This window comes from Arvicanthis niloticus, chromosome 4 (genome assembly GCF_011762505.2).
Source record: "Arvicanthis niloticus isolate mArvNil1 chromosome 4, mArvNil1.pat.X, whole genome shotgun sequence".
Taxonomy (NCBI): domain Eukaryota; kingdom Metazoa; phylum Chordata; class Mammalia; order Rodentia; family Muridae; genus Arvicanthis; species Arvicanthis niloticus.
Genome location: NC_047661.1, coordinates 17420070 through 17436928, shown reverse-complemented (window position 1 = coordinate 17436928; position 16859 = coordinate 17420070). Strand labels below are relative to the sequence as shown.

Below are 16859 nucleotides of genomic sequence, written 5' to 3'. Positions count from 1 at the left end.
CAACCCTAGCTCCCTCCACCCCTGCCCCACTGCCTTCCCCCACTCCCTTCCACCCCTGCCCCCACTCCCCTCCCCCACTGCCTCCACCCCTGCCCCCACTCCCCTCCCCCACTCCCTTCCACCCTTGCCCCCCTGCCCTCCCCCACCCCCTTCCACCCCTGCCCCACTGCCCTCCCCCACCCCCTTTCACCCCTAGCCCCCACTCTTCTCCCCCCACTCCCTCCCCCCAAGCCCCCCTCTTTTCCCCCTGGCTGCCACCAATCTTCTGTGTTTCTCCTCATGCTCCTCCTTGGAGCTACTCATGTCTTTTGTATTTTTGCTTGTTCCTCTTATTATTAGAATGCTAACAGTAGCTCTGCCCTTCTAAATCGATTTTGCTGCAAAAAATGTAGCCCGTGTTCCTGTGTTAAAACTGAGTAAGTGTCCCTGGTGAGTGATTGTCTCCATGGGTAAGTGTCCCATGAAGAAGCACTACACTGCTCTGGGAAGACTTTCCTATTGGTTAGACTTTCCTATTGCTTCAAGATCTCAAGTACATTCTAAACATTGGCTAATAAGCAGTACTATGTGTTATGGTTTGAATCTGAAATGCCCCCACTGACTCATGTTACTTGGTCTCAGCTTAGGGTTTTAGTTTGAGGGATACAGAAATTTTAGGAGGTGGGACCTGGCTGGCAGAAGAAGAAGATACTAGAGGCAGAGCTGGAAGATTGTCCTTGGCCCCAGCCTGGCCTGCTTCCTCTACTTTCTGGTTCTGTGTAATGTGAATAAGTCCTGTCTCATGCTTCCGTGAACCTCATCATGCCTCACCAGCCATGATGGGCTGAAATTGTAGAGCCAAGCTAAGTTAAAATAAATGCTCTCTCGAGCTGGTTGTTGTTGTATTTTTAATATATATGAGTGTTTTGCCTGCATGTATGTCTGTGCAGTTCCCCTGGAGGACAAAAGAAGCCATCAGATTCCCCTGAAACGAGAGTTACAGATGGTATGGGCTGCCATGTGGGTGCTGGGGGTCAAACCCTGGTCCTCTGGAAGAGCAAGTAGTGCTCTTAACCACGGAGCCATGCTCCAGTCCCCTTCTCATTTTTGTTTTAATTAAATGGGTACATAAAAGAAGTTTTGAGTCAGAGTCTCCCGTAGCCCAGGCTGGCCTCAAACTTACTATGTAGCTATGATGGCTGCTCTTGGTTGTCAACATGACTGTATCTGGAATTAACTTAAAAACCCAAGCAGCTGGGCTCATTTGTGAGGGAACTATTTTTTAGATATTAAGTCCAAATCACTTGAAGCCAGAAGACCCACCATAAATCCAGATTGTTTGAGATCAGAGACCCTACACCTGGGCCACACATCTCGTGGCACCCCTCAGAAAGGACGTTAGGAGATGGAAGCTCTTGCTCTTTGCCTGCTTGCTTTTCCTCTCCTTGGCAAGTTCATTCCTTCACTAGTATTAGAGCTTGATTCTTTGGGATTTCAGGGTATACTGAGGAACAGCTGAGACATTCAGTCTCATGGACTGAACAACTACTGGATTCTTGAACTTTCCATCAGGAGACAGCCATTGTTGAACTAGTTGAACCACAGCCTGTAAGCTACTCTAATAACACACACACACACACACACACACACACACACACACACACACGATTATAAATAACCACATATATAATAGACACATTTATATTTATTATCCACATAGTATATGTATATGATGATAAATCATATACATGTTTGCACCTATATGCATATATATGTATATAGTATATAATAGTATATATTATAAAATGAATATATACACATATACATATATACATATTATATATGTATACACACACATACATATATGATGCTATGTTCTGCTCCTTTTGCCTGTACTTACTTAGTGTTTCAATTACAGGACTGTATCACATGTCTGCTTTATGCAGGACTGGGGACTGAACCCAGCCAGCCAGGACTTCATCCGTGCTAGGCAAACACTCAACCACCTGAGTACATCCACAGCCAGTATTTTGGTCACACACAGCAAAAGCTGCCAGCACAGCATCTTGAGGGAGCTGCTTAGTCACGTATATCCCTATACAGATGCATGTTCACCCACGGGCAAGGTCACGTATATCCCTATATGGATGCATGTTCACCCACGGGCAAGGTCGGAAACTGCTTATGCTGACCTTCTGCTCCTGTTCAAATATTGAGAGAAAAAACTGAAAATGAAAAAGCCCAGGTTCCCTGTTTCCCAAGGACGTCTTTGATGGAGTCCCAGTGTGCAGGTTGGTAACTAATTGAACCACTTCCATAAGGATCAGAAGGGCGGACGCCATCTTATTAGTCCCTGTGATTACTTGTTATTATGCACCCTCAGCACCTGAAGCTATAACAGGGAGTTTATCTCTGAGCGAGAGCTTCTCTTTCATGCCACACACACCAATGCATTCTGCTGTAATGGTTCCCCTGGAGCCATTAGCTGGCTGATCTGAGGAATGTGACTACACATTTGGTAAACTTTGCATTGTGAACATATTCTTAGTGCTGTTGTTTTTAAGTACCTCTTTGAGAGTAAAATTCACATGAAGTTTTTGACATTTACCTAAATGGAAAATATTAGGATACATCTCTATGTTTGGGGGGGAAAAAAAGCCTAAAACGAAACAAAGAAAAAACAAAATCATGACTGCATTGTAATTCAGTGGCAAAGTGATTCAAGCGTGGACACAAGCCCAAGCACACAGGTAAATGCAACTAATACCTCTCTGGCTTTGTGTTTTGGGTTGAATTTAGAGATTATTTCTCAGTGACCTGACTGCAAGAGTCCATACAAGTTTTCTTTGAGCTAAAATGACCAAGTAGGTAGGATAGAGAGACGGCTCGGTGGTTAAAAGTACTGGCTGTTTCTCCAGAAGACCCGGATTCAGTTCCCAGTACTCACATGGTGACTCACAGCCATCTTTCCAGAGGACCCAACACCCTGGTCTGGCCTCCACAGGCATGAAGCAAACATGTAATGCAGACAGACATGCAGTCAAGACATTCACACACATAAAATTAAAATAAATTGTCACACAGTAATGCACGAATGTGCACGTGTACTTATGTGTGTGTCTGCATGTGTGCACTTTGTATGGTGAGGCCAGATGTTGCCTGTTTGGATGCAGAGAACACTAAGATCTGCAGATATGGATTGGTTTCATATTTAGACCTATAGCTGTATCTAACAGAGAATTAATTCTTTTAATTGTGTGTTTTAAGTATTATTTCATCTTGCCATTTAGGAGACAGACAAGCCAAACATTGTTTTATGACCTTGAGAAGGTTCCAGATAATTATTAAGGGTCTTGGCAAATTTGCCTTGAGTGCTGTTATTTGAGAGATTTCAAACATTATTATTTGGATACTCTCAGAAAATGTACTTAAGAGAATGAAAGATGTTATACAGATTTTAACTGTCTTTGGATGGTTTAATTTATTCTTACCTCCCCTCAACCAGCGGGAATCTGCTCTGCTTCAAAGAGATAATTCTTTATCACTTAGTTTAATTTTTTTTCATTTTCTGTATTCTCAGGGTTTTGGCTGGATTTTTGCATTTTTTATAATCATGTTCTATTCTGCTCTGATTACTTGGTTTCAGGATTCAGGACCTCATTAATAATTATAATGAAATGTTACTAAATATCATAGTATCTCCAAAGCCCTATCCTGTGTGCTTTTGGAGAGACTCACAGTGGGACCATGATTTATGAGAGTCCTGATTCTCACTGTAAAGTTCATGTGAAGAACTGGGCAGGACACTTTAGAAATATGGGCTCGATGCTGGAGGATTTGGAAGAAGGATTGTCGATGACAACTGAGTGAACTTGACTGTGTCTGCCTGGGTCACTAAACAGGACACTCTGAAGAGCATCCGGTTCTCCAGAGAACCCCACAGCCCCATAGTCTCCAGACCTACGTTTACTCTTGGGCAGACGTCCGCACTTGGCTGTGTGCTGCCACAGTGGCTTCTAGCCATACTGCCATTGATTTTCCTCAGAAAGCTTTCTTTTCTTCTGGGGTGATTCTGCTGTGCCTTACTTCCCACCCTTGACAGAGTTGGCTTATTGGATGGGTCTCAAACTGTAAACTCAGAAGTAGTTTGCACAGCAGAAAGTGGGGTGAACTGGAATAACCAGTGGTGTTTATGTGACTGAAGACTCCATAAGCCCTCCTGTCTTTGTGTTTTAATGGAGTAGAGTATGGTTATTTGAAATAGTTTAATGAAAAGGGCAGAGTGGGCAGTGGAAAGAGGTTTCTTCCACCCCAGCCTTTTGACATGTTAATGGCATTAAGTACCTGGCACACAGTGTTCTAGACTCTTCCATAGACATTACTATTCTGTAATATTAATATATGTATTTTGTTCTTTAATAGCTATACTTATGACTTTGTATCTCACTTGTTCATACTCAAAAAATATAACAAGGTAAACTTGAGATAAAAATCTCATAAAATCCACTCCTTTGTATACAAAACAGACACTAATAGAAATTTAAGAAAAATAAAAGAATATTCCCCAGGCACTCAGCTAAACTTAATTCACTCCTTTCACCATTTTTGTTTCCTTCAGAGTAATTTAGAATTGGGATGCATTCTTAATTATTTTGTAAAAAAAAAAAAAAAAGTTGGTTAGGTTGGCTCTCAAACTTTAATATTGCCGTGATGCCACCTTAAAAGCAAAGAGAACACAAGCTTCCTGCATATGAGAGAAAGTATTTCTCAGGAGTCACCACCAGAAAATGAATTGCTAAGGCAGTCAGTCTTTAAAAACTCTGATAGATTCTTCCAGGTGACTTCTCAACATAATTATCAATGTATAATCCATCCACATGGGGCATCTGAGGAAGTGTATTTAAACATAACCCTAATTCTCTTGTGTAAAAAAATGGGAGTACTTTAGTTCCTTTGTCCTCATGGTTACAATGAGGATTAGCTGAGGTGACACATGTAAATCATCCAACAGCTCTCTGCACCAGACTGATTAATCTTTCTCAGCATCCCCTCCCTGCTCCAGCCGCCCTGCTCTACACAGCGCAACCGTGCACAGTGTCTACTGGGTCCTCCCTCATGTCCGATTTACCAGCTGGGTTCTATCTGTTGTCCCCAGCATTCTGACACCCAGATCCACTTCAGTGCTGCACTTCCTGTCTCTTCTAGACACTGGTGCCTTAAGTTGGTCATTCTTTGGTGACAGGTGCTCCTACACCAAATCTGAATCTTCATGTTTTAGAAGCACTTTGTCTTCTGTCATAAATCTTCATTTCTTCATTTCTCGGAGTTTCATACATAGATATCTAGTTTGAATGATTGGAAATTAAAGTATCTACCTCTGTGTGGTTTAAGGAAGGATGGTTATGTGATAATAAGAGGTATATAAATCCTAATATATATTACCTCATTGTAAAGAGATAATGTCTTTTTAAAAAAAAAAATCAAAATGTGTGTGTATTTGTGTGTGTGTATCTCTCTCTGTCTCCCTGTCTCTCTCTCTCTCTGCCTCTCTCTCTCTCTCTGCCCCCCCGTGTGTGTGTGTCTGTGTGTCTGTGTGTCTGTGCACGCGCGCACGTGTGTGTCCAGATGGCGTGCACATGTTCATTAGTGAATGCAGATGTCAAAGAGGTTGATCAGGTTTCTCACTCTTTGCCTCAATCCCAGTAACAGGAACTCTCACTCACTGAGCCTGGAGCTAGGCTGGTGTTGTCTCCCGCTCCTGCCAGCTACATTGCTGGGGTTGAAGGTACATACGTGACTATGCACAGCTTCTCACATAGCTTTTGGGATGTGATCTCCAGTCTTCATTATTTGTGTAGCAAGGGGTCTTACCCACTGTGCAACGACCCCACCCTTCGAGTCCCTAATACTGCTGTTTTTCATTATTCTGCCTATGATATTGCAAGACTCTGACTTCCAAGGACATCACCCTTCCCTTTAGGCTCTTGTATTCTCATTGCAACTTAAGCCCAACATTGTTTGATTGCTCTGCCAAGGCTGGGATGAGTCTTTTGAGAAGGGAGATGATATGCAAGACCAACCAGGACAGGAAAGGTGACTTTACCTTCAAGTGTTTGTTGAGTGTGGAACTGGACTCAAGCTTTGTAGGCAGCACAGAGAACTTTCTAGGTCTGGACCTGATAAACTGCAAGGCTGGATGACTTTTCCATCTTTCATAACACCCTCACCTACCTGTGTCACAAATGCCTCCTCCCTATCCCAGCACCGTGACAACTCCTTTAATTTCCAGACATCTCTGAACATGAAGTACATTTTAGTTTTATTAATGCTTATTGGGCATCATTTCTTCCTTAATAGCTCTCTCTTTTTTCTGTTTCTAGCCCTTAAGAGGCAACACCCTAGTAACCTTTTCCACGTAACAATCTTCAAACACCTTTAATACAACCATCACATTTTCTGAGTCTACTTTGTATTTCCCCCAAGTTGTCAGATCCCAGTTGGCCTACCTCCTGCAGGGTTGTGATGTACTTCGTGTCTTACCTACTCTCCCCTGAATGTCCTTTGATTCTTTAATGACTCTTTCAAGGATTCTGGCCGTTGTTTTGCTTGGCTCATGCCTGTTATAATTTGTTGTCTTTCTGAGGATAAAAAGGTAGAAGTTGAAAGCCATTCTACAGGGCCTGCCCTCCCCAGTGCCCCCCTTACTACTCAGTTCCAGCCTTTCTGTTTGATCGTCAAATGTGTCTGAGTTAGAGCTGTGTCCAGTGTCACATGTAGAATTGACCCTACATGCATTCACCCCTGGCTTCACATGGCCAAAGTCCAGCCAGGGGCTTCTTCAGGCTGCAATACTATCCAATGAATTCTGCAAGTTTAGACTGGTTGATTGCAGCCCTTCTCCTCGCCACACATTCTCTAGAGAAGTCTCTGAGGCTAGATTTATCATGGTTATCTTCAGAATAAAAGTCCTCTTGCACTCAAGCACCATCAGAAATCATATGGTTTACTGAGAGTTTAGAATCAGAAGCAAAGGAAAGGACTATTGGAACATGGCATTCCCTAAGCTCTTTTTTTTTTTTTCTTAGGTAGGGCTCTTAGTATCTTTTCTCCATTCATAACTTTTCACTGTTGGCTTTTAGCTTCATGAACTACTGAGCCCCTTCCCAGGATGCTTTCTCTAGGGGTTTTCCCATCTCTCTCCTTTAAAGAAATGAAACAATTTAATACTGGCTTAGCTGTGCCAATAGGGTAACCACACTTATGGTCACTCAGCCAACAACAAATTCTCTTCTCCTCAGAAGCTGTCTACTGTAGAAAGCAGCAAATGGTTGCAGTCAGCAAAACATAATTCTTCCTGTCATGAAAATCAATTATTTTAGAACTGGGCAACCATTTCTAAGCCAATTTTCTTTTCTTATAGTAAAGGGATCTAGATTCAGAGAGGACACATCAGTTAAGACAATAGCTGATTATTAGAGAGACAGATATGGAACCCAGTACTGAGGTTTGCTTATTCACCGTGATATTAGAGGTGCTATATGCATACAATTTTTTGTCATTGTAACTATGGACAGTCTTCACAATAATATTTTACCTTTGATCTTATTAAACCAAAGTGAATAATTGAATCCCAAGGAAGTTCCATCAACATATGAGTGCGATGAGAAAATTCTAGAACGTGGCTAAGTTTCTTTGACTCACTCTATGGATACGGCCATGCTCTTAATCATGTCTTGGCTGGTTTGATATCCTGAAGAGATGGTGGTTTTGCTGAATGTGTGTGTGTGTGTGTGTGTGTGTGTGTGTGTATTTGTTTGCATGTGTGTGTGTATTTGTTACCATAAATGTGTGTGTGCATGCGTAGGGGTGTGTGTGTTTGTATGCAGGTGCACATGTACATGTACACACGTGCATGCAGTGGGTAGAGGACAACAACAGCTGCAAATGTAACTTTTATTCTCCTGGTGTAATTGTTGTCTTCTAGGCTTATTATCCTGTCTGCTAACCTAGGCTAGTCCTGGAAGCTTCTAGCCTCCTTACAAACGAATCTAGGCCTATAATGTTTTCAGCCTCTGACACTACTGAATAAGCTCACCCTTTCTAGTTCTTTCTGAGGTCTGGCTGGCTGGTGAACTCAGCTATTCTGGCTCAAAACTCTATGCTGTTTTCCAATCTGACTTCTCTCCCCTGTTCCTGATTGATCGACCTGCTTGGCCTCAAACTAACTCTGGCAATCTGTTCTAATCTTCTGGCTCTGCCTTCTCTAGCTCATTCTGTCTTCACCTGTGTCCGTAAAACTCTCCCAGTAAAACTGCCTCCTTCTCTAGCCACTGTCCCTCAGGTAGCTTCCCTTTTCTCTCTGTTCTCCTGAAAGCTGGGTGTCTCCTATTCTGTCAAATCTTCCTCTGATTGACTCTTTGTCTGCCACTCAATTAGATATCATTTTCAAACATGAGTGCTTTCTTCTACAAACTAATTTTACCTTTATGGTTTGGGGTTAAAGGTATATAATAAGGGTGTGTCTGTATTCCAGGCAGAGGGATGAAAGATATGTACTAAGGGTGGAGTCATACTACAACTAGAACAGGTGAGATTTCTTTTAGTAAATAACACAATCTCTGGGTCCACAGTGTGATCAAATCTCCTGCAACAACAGATATTGCTCCTCCATCACTTGCCTACTTTGGAGTCTCTCATCTGTCTCACGTCTGTTCCAAGTAGTCTGGACTGGCTGGTTAGTGAACCTCAACCACCCGCCACTCTCTACTTCTCCAGAACTGCGATTATAAGCATAAACTTTCTATGTGGTGCTTTTTATGTGGGTGCCGTGACTCAAACTCAGGCTTTATGCCTGCAATGCAATCACCCACTGAGCCATTTCCCCTGTCCACTTATACTGCTGCTAACGTCCTTGATGCCCTTCCTCTCGCCTTGCGCATACTGTATCATGGATGTAACTTACAGTAGAGCTCAAAAGCTACTGGTATCTCCCCCTCCTGGACTTTTTCATGAAGAATACTTGGATCTCAAGACAAGGATCATTTTTTTTGGGGGGGGGGCGGAGAAAATGTGAAGCAGGGAACTGGAGAGACAGCTCAAAGGCTAAGAGCATTGACCGTTTTTCCTGAGGACCTGAGTCTGATTTCCAGAATCCATACAGCAGCTCACAACTGTCACAACTGCCATACAGTTCCAGGGAATCTAATGCCCTTTTCTGGATGCTGTAGATGGACATTGCTTTCACAAGGTACGCAAATATCCATGTAAGCAACACACTCGTACATGTACAATTAAAGAAAGCAACATAAAAACTTCCAGTTGCATGAGCATAGAAATCTATTTCAGTGCTATTACAGATTGGGTTTCAGAACTGGGCAGATTGAAAACATCATCTGATCTGAGGCCACCTCCCATTTCCAGCCACAAGGATATTTAAGGTCAAAGGGATCAGTGTTTTGCTGGGAAACAGAGAGCTGTTTAGAATAGAGCCTGTGCGTCCTAACTAACGTAGCCAACAGCTCCACACAGCTCTCATGCAACAGCAAATAAACACGAAAGCCCATTCCTCTGCATTGTTTTACTTTGATTGATAGAGAAGGGATCATGCACCACTTACAATAATCTCTTTAGATTCTATAATAATCCTTGCATTATCCTGTTAAACGGTTGCTCTAGCTCTGTGCTTAATAGATTGAAATCTATTATTCATAATGCCATCTTGCTCCTGTTCAAATAACATTATCCTTATGACTAAATTTTATGGATTTATACTTAATTTCATCACAGAGAGAGATGATAAATTATTAGAACAAAGAGGCTGCAGTTGTGGATGCAGTGTGACAGAGATATTTTCCAACATTGCTCAGCACCACACATTGACCTTGCATTTTAGGGGATGCAGAGGCTACACATTGTGAGTTTTTGAGTGTCCAGGACAATCTGGGGCTTGATGCAAAGCTGTCCCTAATGAGGGGATAGTATCATGGGGACAGGAGCTCATTCTGAGATTAGATAGTGCTGGGTTTGAATCTTGGTTGTATTATTTGCCAGCTGTTTTTTTTTTTTGGGGGGGGCACAGGTGACTGTGGTCAAGTTTTAGTGTCCCTATCCAAGGATAGAATAGCAGTTACTTCAAGTTATTTCAAAGAGTTTTAAAAAGATAAAACAGAAATCATATCATACACTCCTGATCCGTAACTGATACAACACTGTTAGTTAATGTTCACATCAATGTATCATTTAATGCTAGTGAAGCCTGCACCTCTAAACACACTGGTGAACAGAGGCAATACCTAAATACACCCCCAGGAAGAAACACCTGAGCTTTACATGGGAAGTGCATGTGTTTCATTAGTTGATTGGCTACTAGCTAATCAACTAAGTTGGATTTGGAGCTTGCTTGCCTACAAAACAGTCTTTGGCTTGGGTGAGAGGTGTAGGACCCCGGAAGGGTTGTCATACCCTGGCTGAGACATTCTGTGTGCTGCTGTCCACTAAGTAACATTCTGTGGTTTTTAAAGATCAAAACATCCTGATGTAGGCATGATGTCCCAGAAAGGGAATTTACACTTGACAGCCCATTGCCCCCCCCCCCCAGTTGAGTTCCTGTTTGTGTTTTTCCTTCCCAGTCTTGGTGTATATTTTGAACCTGCTCAGTAAAAGCTTTGGCATTCTCTCATAATGAATGAGTCTGTGTCTTCCTTTAATCCCCCAGGCCTAAGCCCGAGAGAGCTCAGCGCCAGTGCTGGTGCTGTCAGAGAGGCCCTTTAGAGTTAAGTGGTGGATGGTAGTCTCTTCACCACAGGTCCTACTTGCAATTTAAGTCTGAGCTGCTTGCTTTGTGAGAGGTGTTCTCCAGATAACAGCCTCTAGCCTTTGATTGTCACTGTTTCCTGGTCACCCAGGGAGGCTCTGAGCCCCAGGCTTCCTGATTGCTCTTCAATTGCTTTGGTTCCCACTGGCCTTGTTGCCAATGCTGTAGCTGTATGGCTAGCCATTTAGAGGAAGGATTTCAGATAAATAATACCAAGTTGAAAAATGTTAAGTATTTTTGGCTGATGTGAAATTACAAAATAATCCAAAATAATCTCACTGATCCTTTTCCAAGATTCTTTCTCACTTACTGTCTTTTTTCTTTTCTGTTTCTCTCTCTCTCTCTCTCTCTCTCTCTCTCTCTCTCTCTCTCTCTCTCTCTCTCTCTCTTCCCCCAGTGGAAGGAATAGTAGACCTTACTATGTCTGCATAATCTGACTAATTTGAAGTGAAATGGTCCTTAAGCAGGCCATTAATAATCATTTTCTAAAGTGACTGATGTATCCCAGGGCAGCCTAGGGATTAGGGACCCATGAATTGCTGTCAGTTTGAATTTGTATGTGTTTTCTTATCACAAAAATACCACGGTTTAATTTTGGGAAGAAGAAAAAAAAAAGCCAGTGGAAAATTAAAGATATCTTCAAATGTTTGTGAGACCATTCTCATGTGTGTAAAATCAGAATGAAGATTAGTAGAACAATGTTTGAATAATTAATGGCAAGGACATTATTGAGTGTATGTGAAGCCATTGCCATGTGTGTAAAATCAGATCAGAGACCAAAATAGCTCTGAATAATTAATACCTGCGATGTCAAAACTTCTATTGACAAAAACACCCATTAAAATGTTTTATTTGTATTTTCAACATAATATTTGTATTGGTTCTTTGGGAATTTCACATCATACAAGCCAATACACTCCTTTCCCAGTTCTTTCCTGTCCTCCTGACCAACCCTTGTGACTCTCCCCTCCCCCACAACAAAACGACAACTACAAAAACATAAGTTCAATTTGTGTTTTAGCTACAAACTCACTGGATCGTGGTCAAATTTTTCAATGACCTGCCTTTTAAATAGAACTGGGTCCTTCCCTTCCCACACGTCGTCTAGAGGCCATAGCTGTGGAGGGTTGCACTGCAGCATCCTTACCACACTTTATAAGCATTCTCTTCAATGGCTTACTGTTTAGGCTGTTACTTTTGAGAGGTGGGAGGTTAAGGGTTGTCACAGAAGCCTTTCCTGTTCCTCTTCTCAACTGTGAGTCCGCAGTCTTCGATCTCACTGCCAAAGTAGTTTCCTGACTCTTTACAGTCAGTGGCAGTGGTAATATGGATCATGGGCTTTCACGTGGTTATCTGGAGACAGCACAGACCATCAATATGGTTCCATAGGATCATGAACCTCACAATGGCCTTAGGTGGTAGGGCAGGTGACCCATAGTAACATGGCCCCTGATGGCAGCACAGCCCTTGGACATTGACTTGGCTCCAGGCCTCAGCATAGACCATAGAATTCTGCGTGGCCTTGTATAGTAATATGAGCCATGGACATCAACCAGGTCCATATCAGGACCATATCAGGACCACTGATGCACACATGGCCCTCCGTGGCATCACAGATCACAGTGGTCCTTCCAGGAAGTCCAATTCAGGAAGTGAACCATTCCTGAGGCAGCATGTTTGGGGGCCGAGTCCACCTCTGTACAAGTTCCAGGCTGTAGCATACCACCCACTGACTGCTCCAGGAATTACATATTCTGCCATTGACTTCAGCATTGTCTACCCTTGTCACTGTCCTCATGACTCCAGTTCTGCTTCTCTTCACAGTGCACAAGCACGCATACATGTACACACACACACACACACACACACACACACACACACACACACACCACTCCTCTGCTCCATCTTTCCATCCTCTATGTCACGCATTCATTGGCCTGGGCAGCTTCTGCCTGTTCCTTCAAGCTCATGAGTGTGGGTCTTTGTCAGCCCATGTAAGCCCTAGCCCCCTTCTCCTTTGAGGCTAAGATGTTTTCTTTCTCTACCCATCTAGGTGTTCCTGTCTGTTTTCCAATTCTGAGTACATGTCTAGACAGAATTTCTTTTAGAAAATTTATCAAACAGAAGAAAATCCTAACAGTAAAATAATTGAGAATTTCAAAGGCTGAGAAAATTCCCAAGACTCCTGTGTTTTGAAATGGAATATGAGACCTGTAAATGAATACTATCCTATTTTTAAAATATGAGAAAACACACATGAAAATCATCAAAACTGACTAAATCTCAGAGAAGAAAAAAAATCCCTTCTTATTTTTTTCTCCTTTATGGGAAAAGTGTTCCCTCACTTCTGACCTTGCAAGAGATGTCCAGAGAAAAAAGACTGTGTTCACTATAGTTTTCATCTTTAGGACCATCTTCAAAATACCCAAACCAGTACTGTTCTTTTTAGCATCTGTGTACATAGCAAAAAGAACCTTATCAACTCAAGGGCTGAGTGCAAAACAGGGGACATTCCAGCTGTTCCTGCCACTGTGTTCTCCCTTGTTGTTGGCCCTTTTCCTTTATCCTTCTCTCCCACAGTGATCCAAGTTATTGTGCACATAAAAGCAAGATGCCCAGGCACAGTGGTTCAAAAATACAGTGATATTGCCCTTGTCCTGCCAGGAGCTATGAGCCAGGGAGCAGGGCGTTAAGTAAATAGCAACTGGCTGGATGCAGCCCAAAAGGTAGTGACAAGCCCATTGACACAGAGCCAACACAACAGTATTTACAGACTCCCATCCTATAGACGAAGACTTTGAAACGGAAACTCATCTGTGATTCTTTTTATAATGTATTAAAGCTATGGTCGAGTGTATCATTTTTACCATTTTTTTTTTTGAGCTTTGGTAAAATAATGGCAAAAATTGAGAACATCAGAAACGTAAAGGACCAAAGAGATGGTCGGTTGGTTCATCTCTCAGAGCCTCAGTAGCTGCTAGGAGGAGCTCGCTGACCTTGTCTCTGTATGCACTGCTTCTTAACTTCCTAAAATCATCTTTGGCTCTTTTAGCAGGCTGTACCTTGCTGCTTGTTTAGGCTTGAAGACTTTTCCTTTCTCTCTGTGTCTAGATTTCTAACAATGTACCAAGTACAGCAACTGAATGATTACGCTTTATATCTATATATTCTATGGGCAATTTAAAACTGTCTTGGTTTAAAATGGGAAAACACACTAGTTATAAGAAACTCTTAAGAGATACTGGAATTCAATCTGATCCATGTAATAATAGCAATGAAGAAAAATTGAACTTTCCCCCATTTCTCTTACAAAGCGCTAAAAAACAATTTATGGATTTTCTTATTAATCCTCACAGAACAAATATAGCCATTTTGCTGAGAAGCTCAACCACGGAATGGGGAGGGGAGCCTCAAGCATGGGTGTGATTCTCACAGGTTTCATATTAAGGTTTCCTGGTGGTGTTTGCTACCTTGGCGGTGGCTAAGCCTCAGGGATTCTTTGCATGTCAGTTCATCTATTCTATATGCCGGAGGAGCAGGGCGACAGTGTTAGAGATTCCGCCATGGATCAGTTTTGAGTCATTTACAGACAGCTGACTCTCTAGCTCGGATCTCTCCCTCATGACAGCCTTCTGCAGACTTCTTGATTTTTCATAACTGCTTTTTTTTTTTTTTTTTTTTTTTTGGAACTTCACTGATTATAAATTCTTTTTCTTTCTCCTAAGAGAAATAAAAGGGTAGCATTCTTTTTTTGTGTCTCTTCAGGAAATGCCAACCAAAGCTGTTGGGAGGGGAAATGTCCCTGCTCTAATGCCTTTAAAAAGTCAGTGTTGGGGACTAAATCTAGGGCATCACACATACTAGGAAAGAATCCTACCCTTCGCTCAGATCCTCAGAGGGGCCAGAGACAGTTTACAATTTGGTCATGACCCTCCTTGCTCCCTCTTGCCTCCTATGTAACCCCTGTCTTCTTACTCTGAGAATGCCACTGGGAGTTCTCAGCCTTCTTCCTTCAAAATATATCTGCTCTTATTTTGCCCTGTTCTTATTTCTCTCCTTGCCCTCATCTCAGAGGAAGAAGAAGCCTTTGTATCCAATACCAGACATCTATCATTGTGGGGAGCCGACAGAAGGTGGCTATCATCATTGCAGCCATCTTTAGCCATATACCCTGATAAGAGATTTGATTGCATTAGCCTACAACAGCTGAGCACACTCTGATAACATCTTGCTTTAGATACCCAGAATTTTCCCTTGGGTGTGTGAGACTTAAAGGTGTGTGACTTAAGGCCGTGACTTAGAGATCTGATTTAGAGACAAGACCCAAGGGCATGATTTAAAGGTGTGACTAAAAGGCGTGGCTTAGAAGTGAGACATATAAAAGGTGAGAGGCAGACAGAAGAGAGAACAGAGAATCAGACACTTCAGAGAGGAGTAGTTAGTAGACATTAGACACTCGGAAGAGAACAACTTGGAGTACAACTTACAGTACAACTTGGTTAGTTATTAGTCATTAGGTAGCAGGCACTTGGAAGAGAACTTGGAAGAAGTAACTTGGAACTTGGAGGCACTAGGAACTAGCACTAGGGACTAGGAACTCAAGACTTGGGACTTAGACTAAGAAGAGAGACTGAAGAATAAATGGGATTGAATCACACTCTGTCTGGTCTCCATTCTTCGAATCCATCCTCACTCTCTCTCTTGCTGAACCCCAACCCGCAGACTGGAGCAGCTTGGGGCAGTTCGGGCTAACAAGTTAGTCCCCATGGCTTTTGGCAGTGCAGGTCTCAACACTGACAGAGCGGTCCAACATTTTGGCACCCAAGTGTGGGGCAGCTCGGGCCGCAACATATCATGTCTTGGTCTGATGCTCATCGGTACTAAAAAATAGTTATACTACGTAATCACACATTTAAAATACCAAACATAACAAAACAAACCTACTAGATAAAATGGTGGGCCCATCTATACAGAAAACAGTAATCAGAATTGCAGCAGATGAGGGTCAGACATTAATATTATCTAAGTGTCCGAAGTTGAGTCTTAAGTTAAAAGAGGAAGGATCTGATTTCCAGTGTGCTGGGGTCCTAGCTCATTCATTAACTGTTTTTAATTTTTCAATTTTAGTCCACTTAATTGCCTCCTTCCTCTCTGAACCTGTGAATGTACCAACCCTCATTATCCAAATGATCCCCTTTCTCATCCCTCAAGCTGTGTCTTGTGCATCTTTTCCTTCCCCCTTCTTGCCTCCATAATTTAGTTCCTGTTAAGTCCTAAAATGGCTTTTGGTTGTTATCATGTGAGCAAGACAAATCTCAAGATCTTTATCCTCTAGGAGAACTCTTCAGGGGCTGAACGTTTGTTTCCCAGTCACCTCCATGAAATTCTTTCTCCTCTTGACGACTGTGCTTCTATGTTTACTTTCATTTATGGTTTTAGTCTCAAATGTTCTCCAAAGACTTACCGGTTAAAGCCTTAGGTGACAGCTGATGAACTTTGGGGAAGTGTCTGGGTCACAGACACTTTAAGCTCATCTGGAGATTAACCCACGGATAGATTTGTAATTAGATAGCATTACAGTGAGGCGGTGGGAATCAAGAGGGGTTTAATGGGAGGAGGTAGTCATTGGCGGTGTGCTTTGGATGTGTATACACTGCCTTCCCTGACTCTGTTTCCTGGAAGCTGTGAGGTGAGCAGCTTTCCTCGAATATCCTTTTATACTGGTGCTGGTTCAACTTCAAGTGACTGTGGTTTGAAATCATGAACCAAGAATCGCTCCTTTCCCCTTAAGTTGTTTATCCCAAGTATTCTGGCAAAGCCACAAAATTGATCCACACACTTGTATTTCCTTGCCAATCACGCCCCCTCCCATGAGGTGTGTGTGTGTGTGTTCGCGCGCGCATGTGTGTGTTTGGTGTGCATGCACATGCACAGCTTTGTGAATGAGGATGCAGCTATGAGTGTTGTATATTGTCATGACTCACATGTAGAGATCAGAAGACAACCTTCAAGTACCAATCTTCATACCTCCCACCTTTTGTTTTGAGACAAAGTCTCTTAGTGGCCT

The 16859-nt window shown here is 42.4% G+C and overlaps 1 protein-coding gene across 7 annotated transcripts in view; it reads right to left on the bottom strand.

Annotated features, from left to right (window-relative positions):
- Kcnmb2 (potassium calcium-activated channel subfamily M regulatory beta subunit 2) overlaps nucleotides 1-16859 on the bottom strand; it is a 290315-nt gene that overhangs the window by 252272 nt on the left and 21184 nt on the right. For 2 of the 7 annotated variants that reach the window (XM_076932239.1, XM_076932240.1), the window contains one exon: nucleotides 6520-6617. The exons of the other annotated variants lie outside the window; for them this stretch is intronic. The gene's annotated coding sequence lies outside the window, so the exon portion shown is untranslated. The remainder of the gene's footprint in view (nucleotides 1-6519; nucleotides 6618-16859) is intronic. 7 annotated transcript variants of the gene reach the window in all.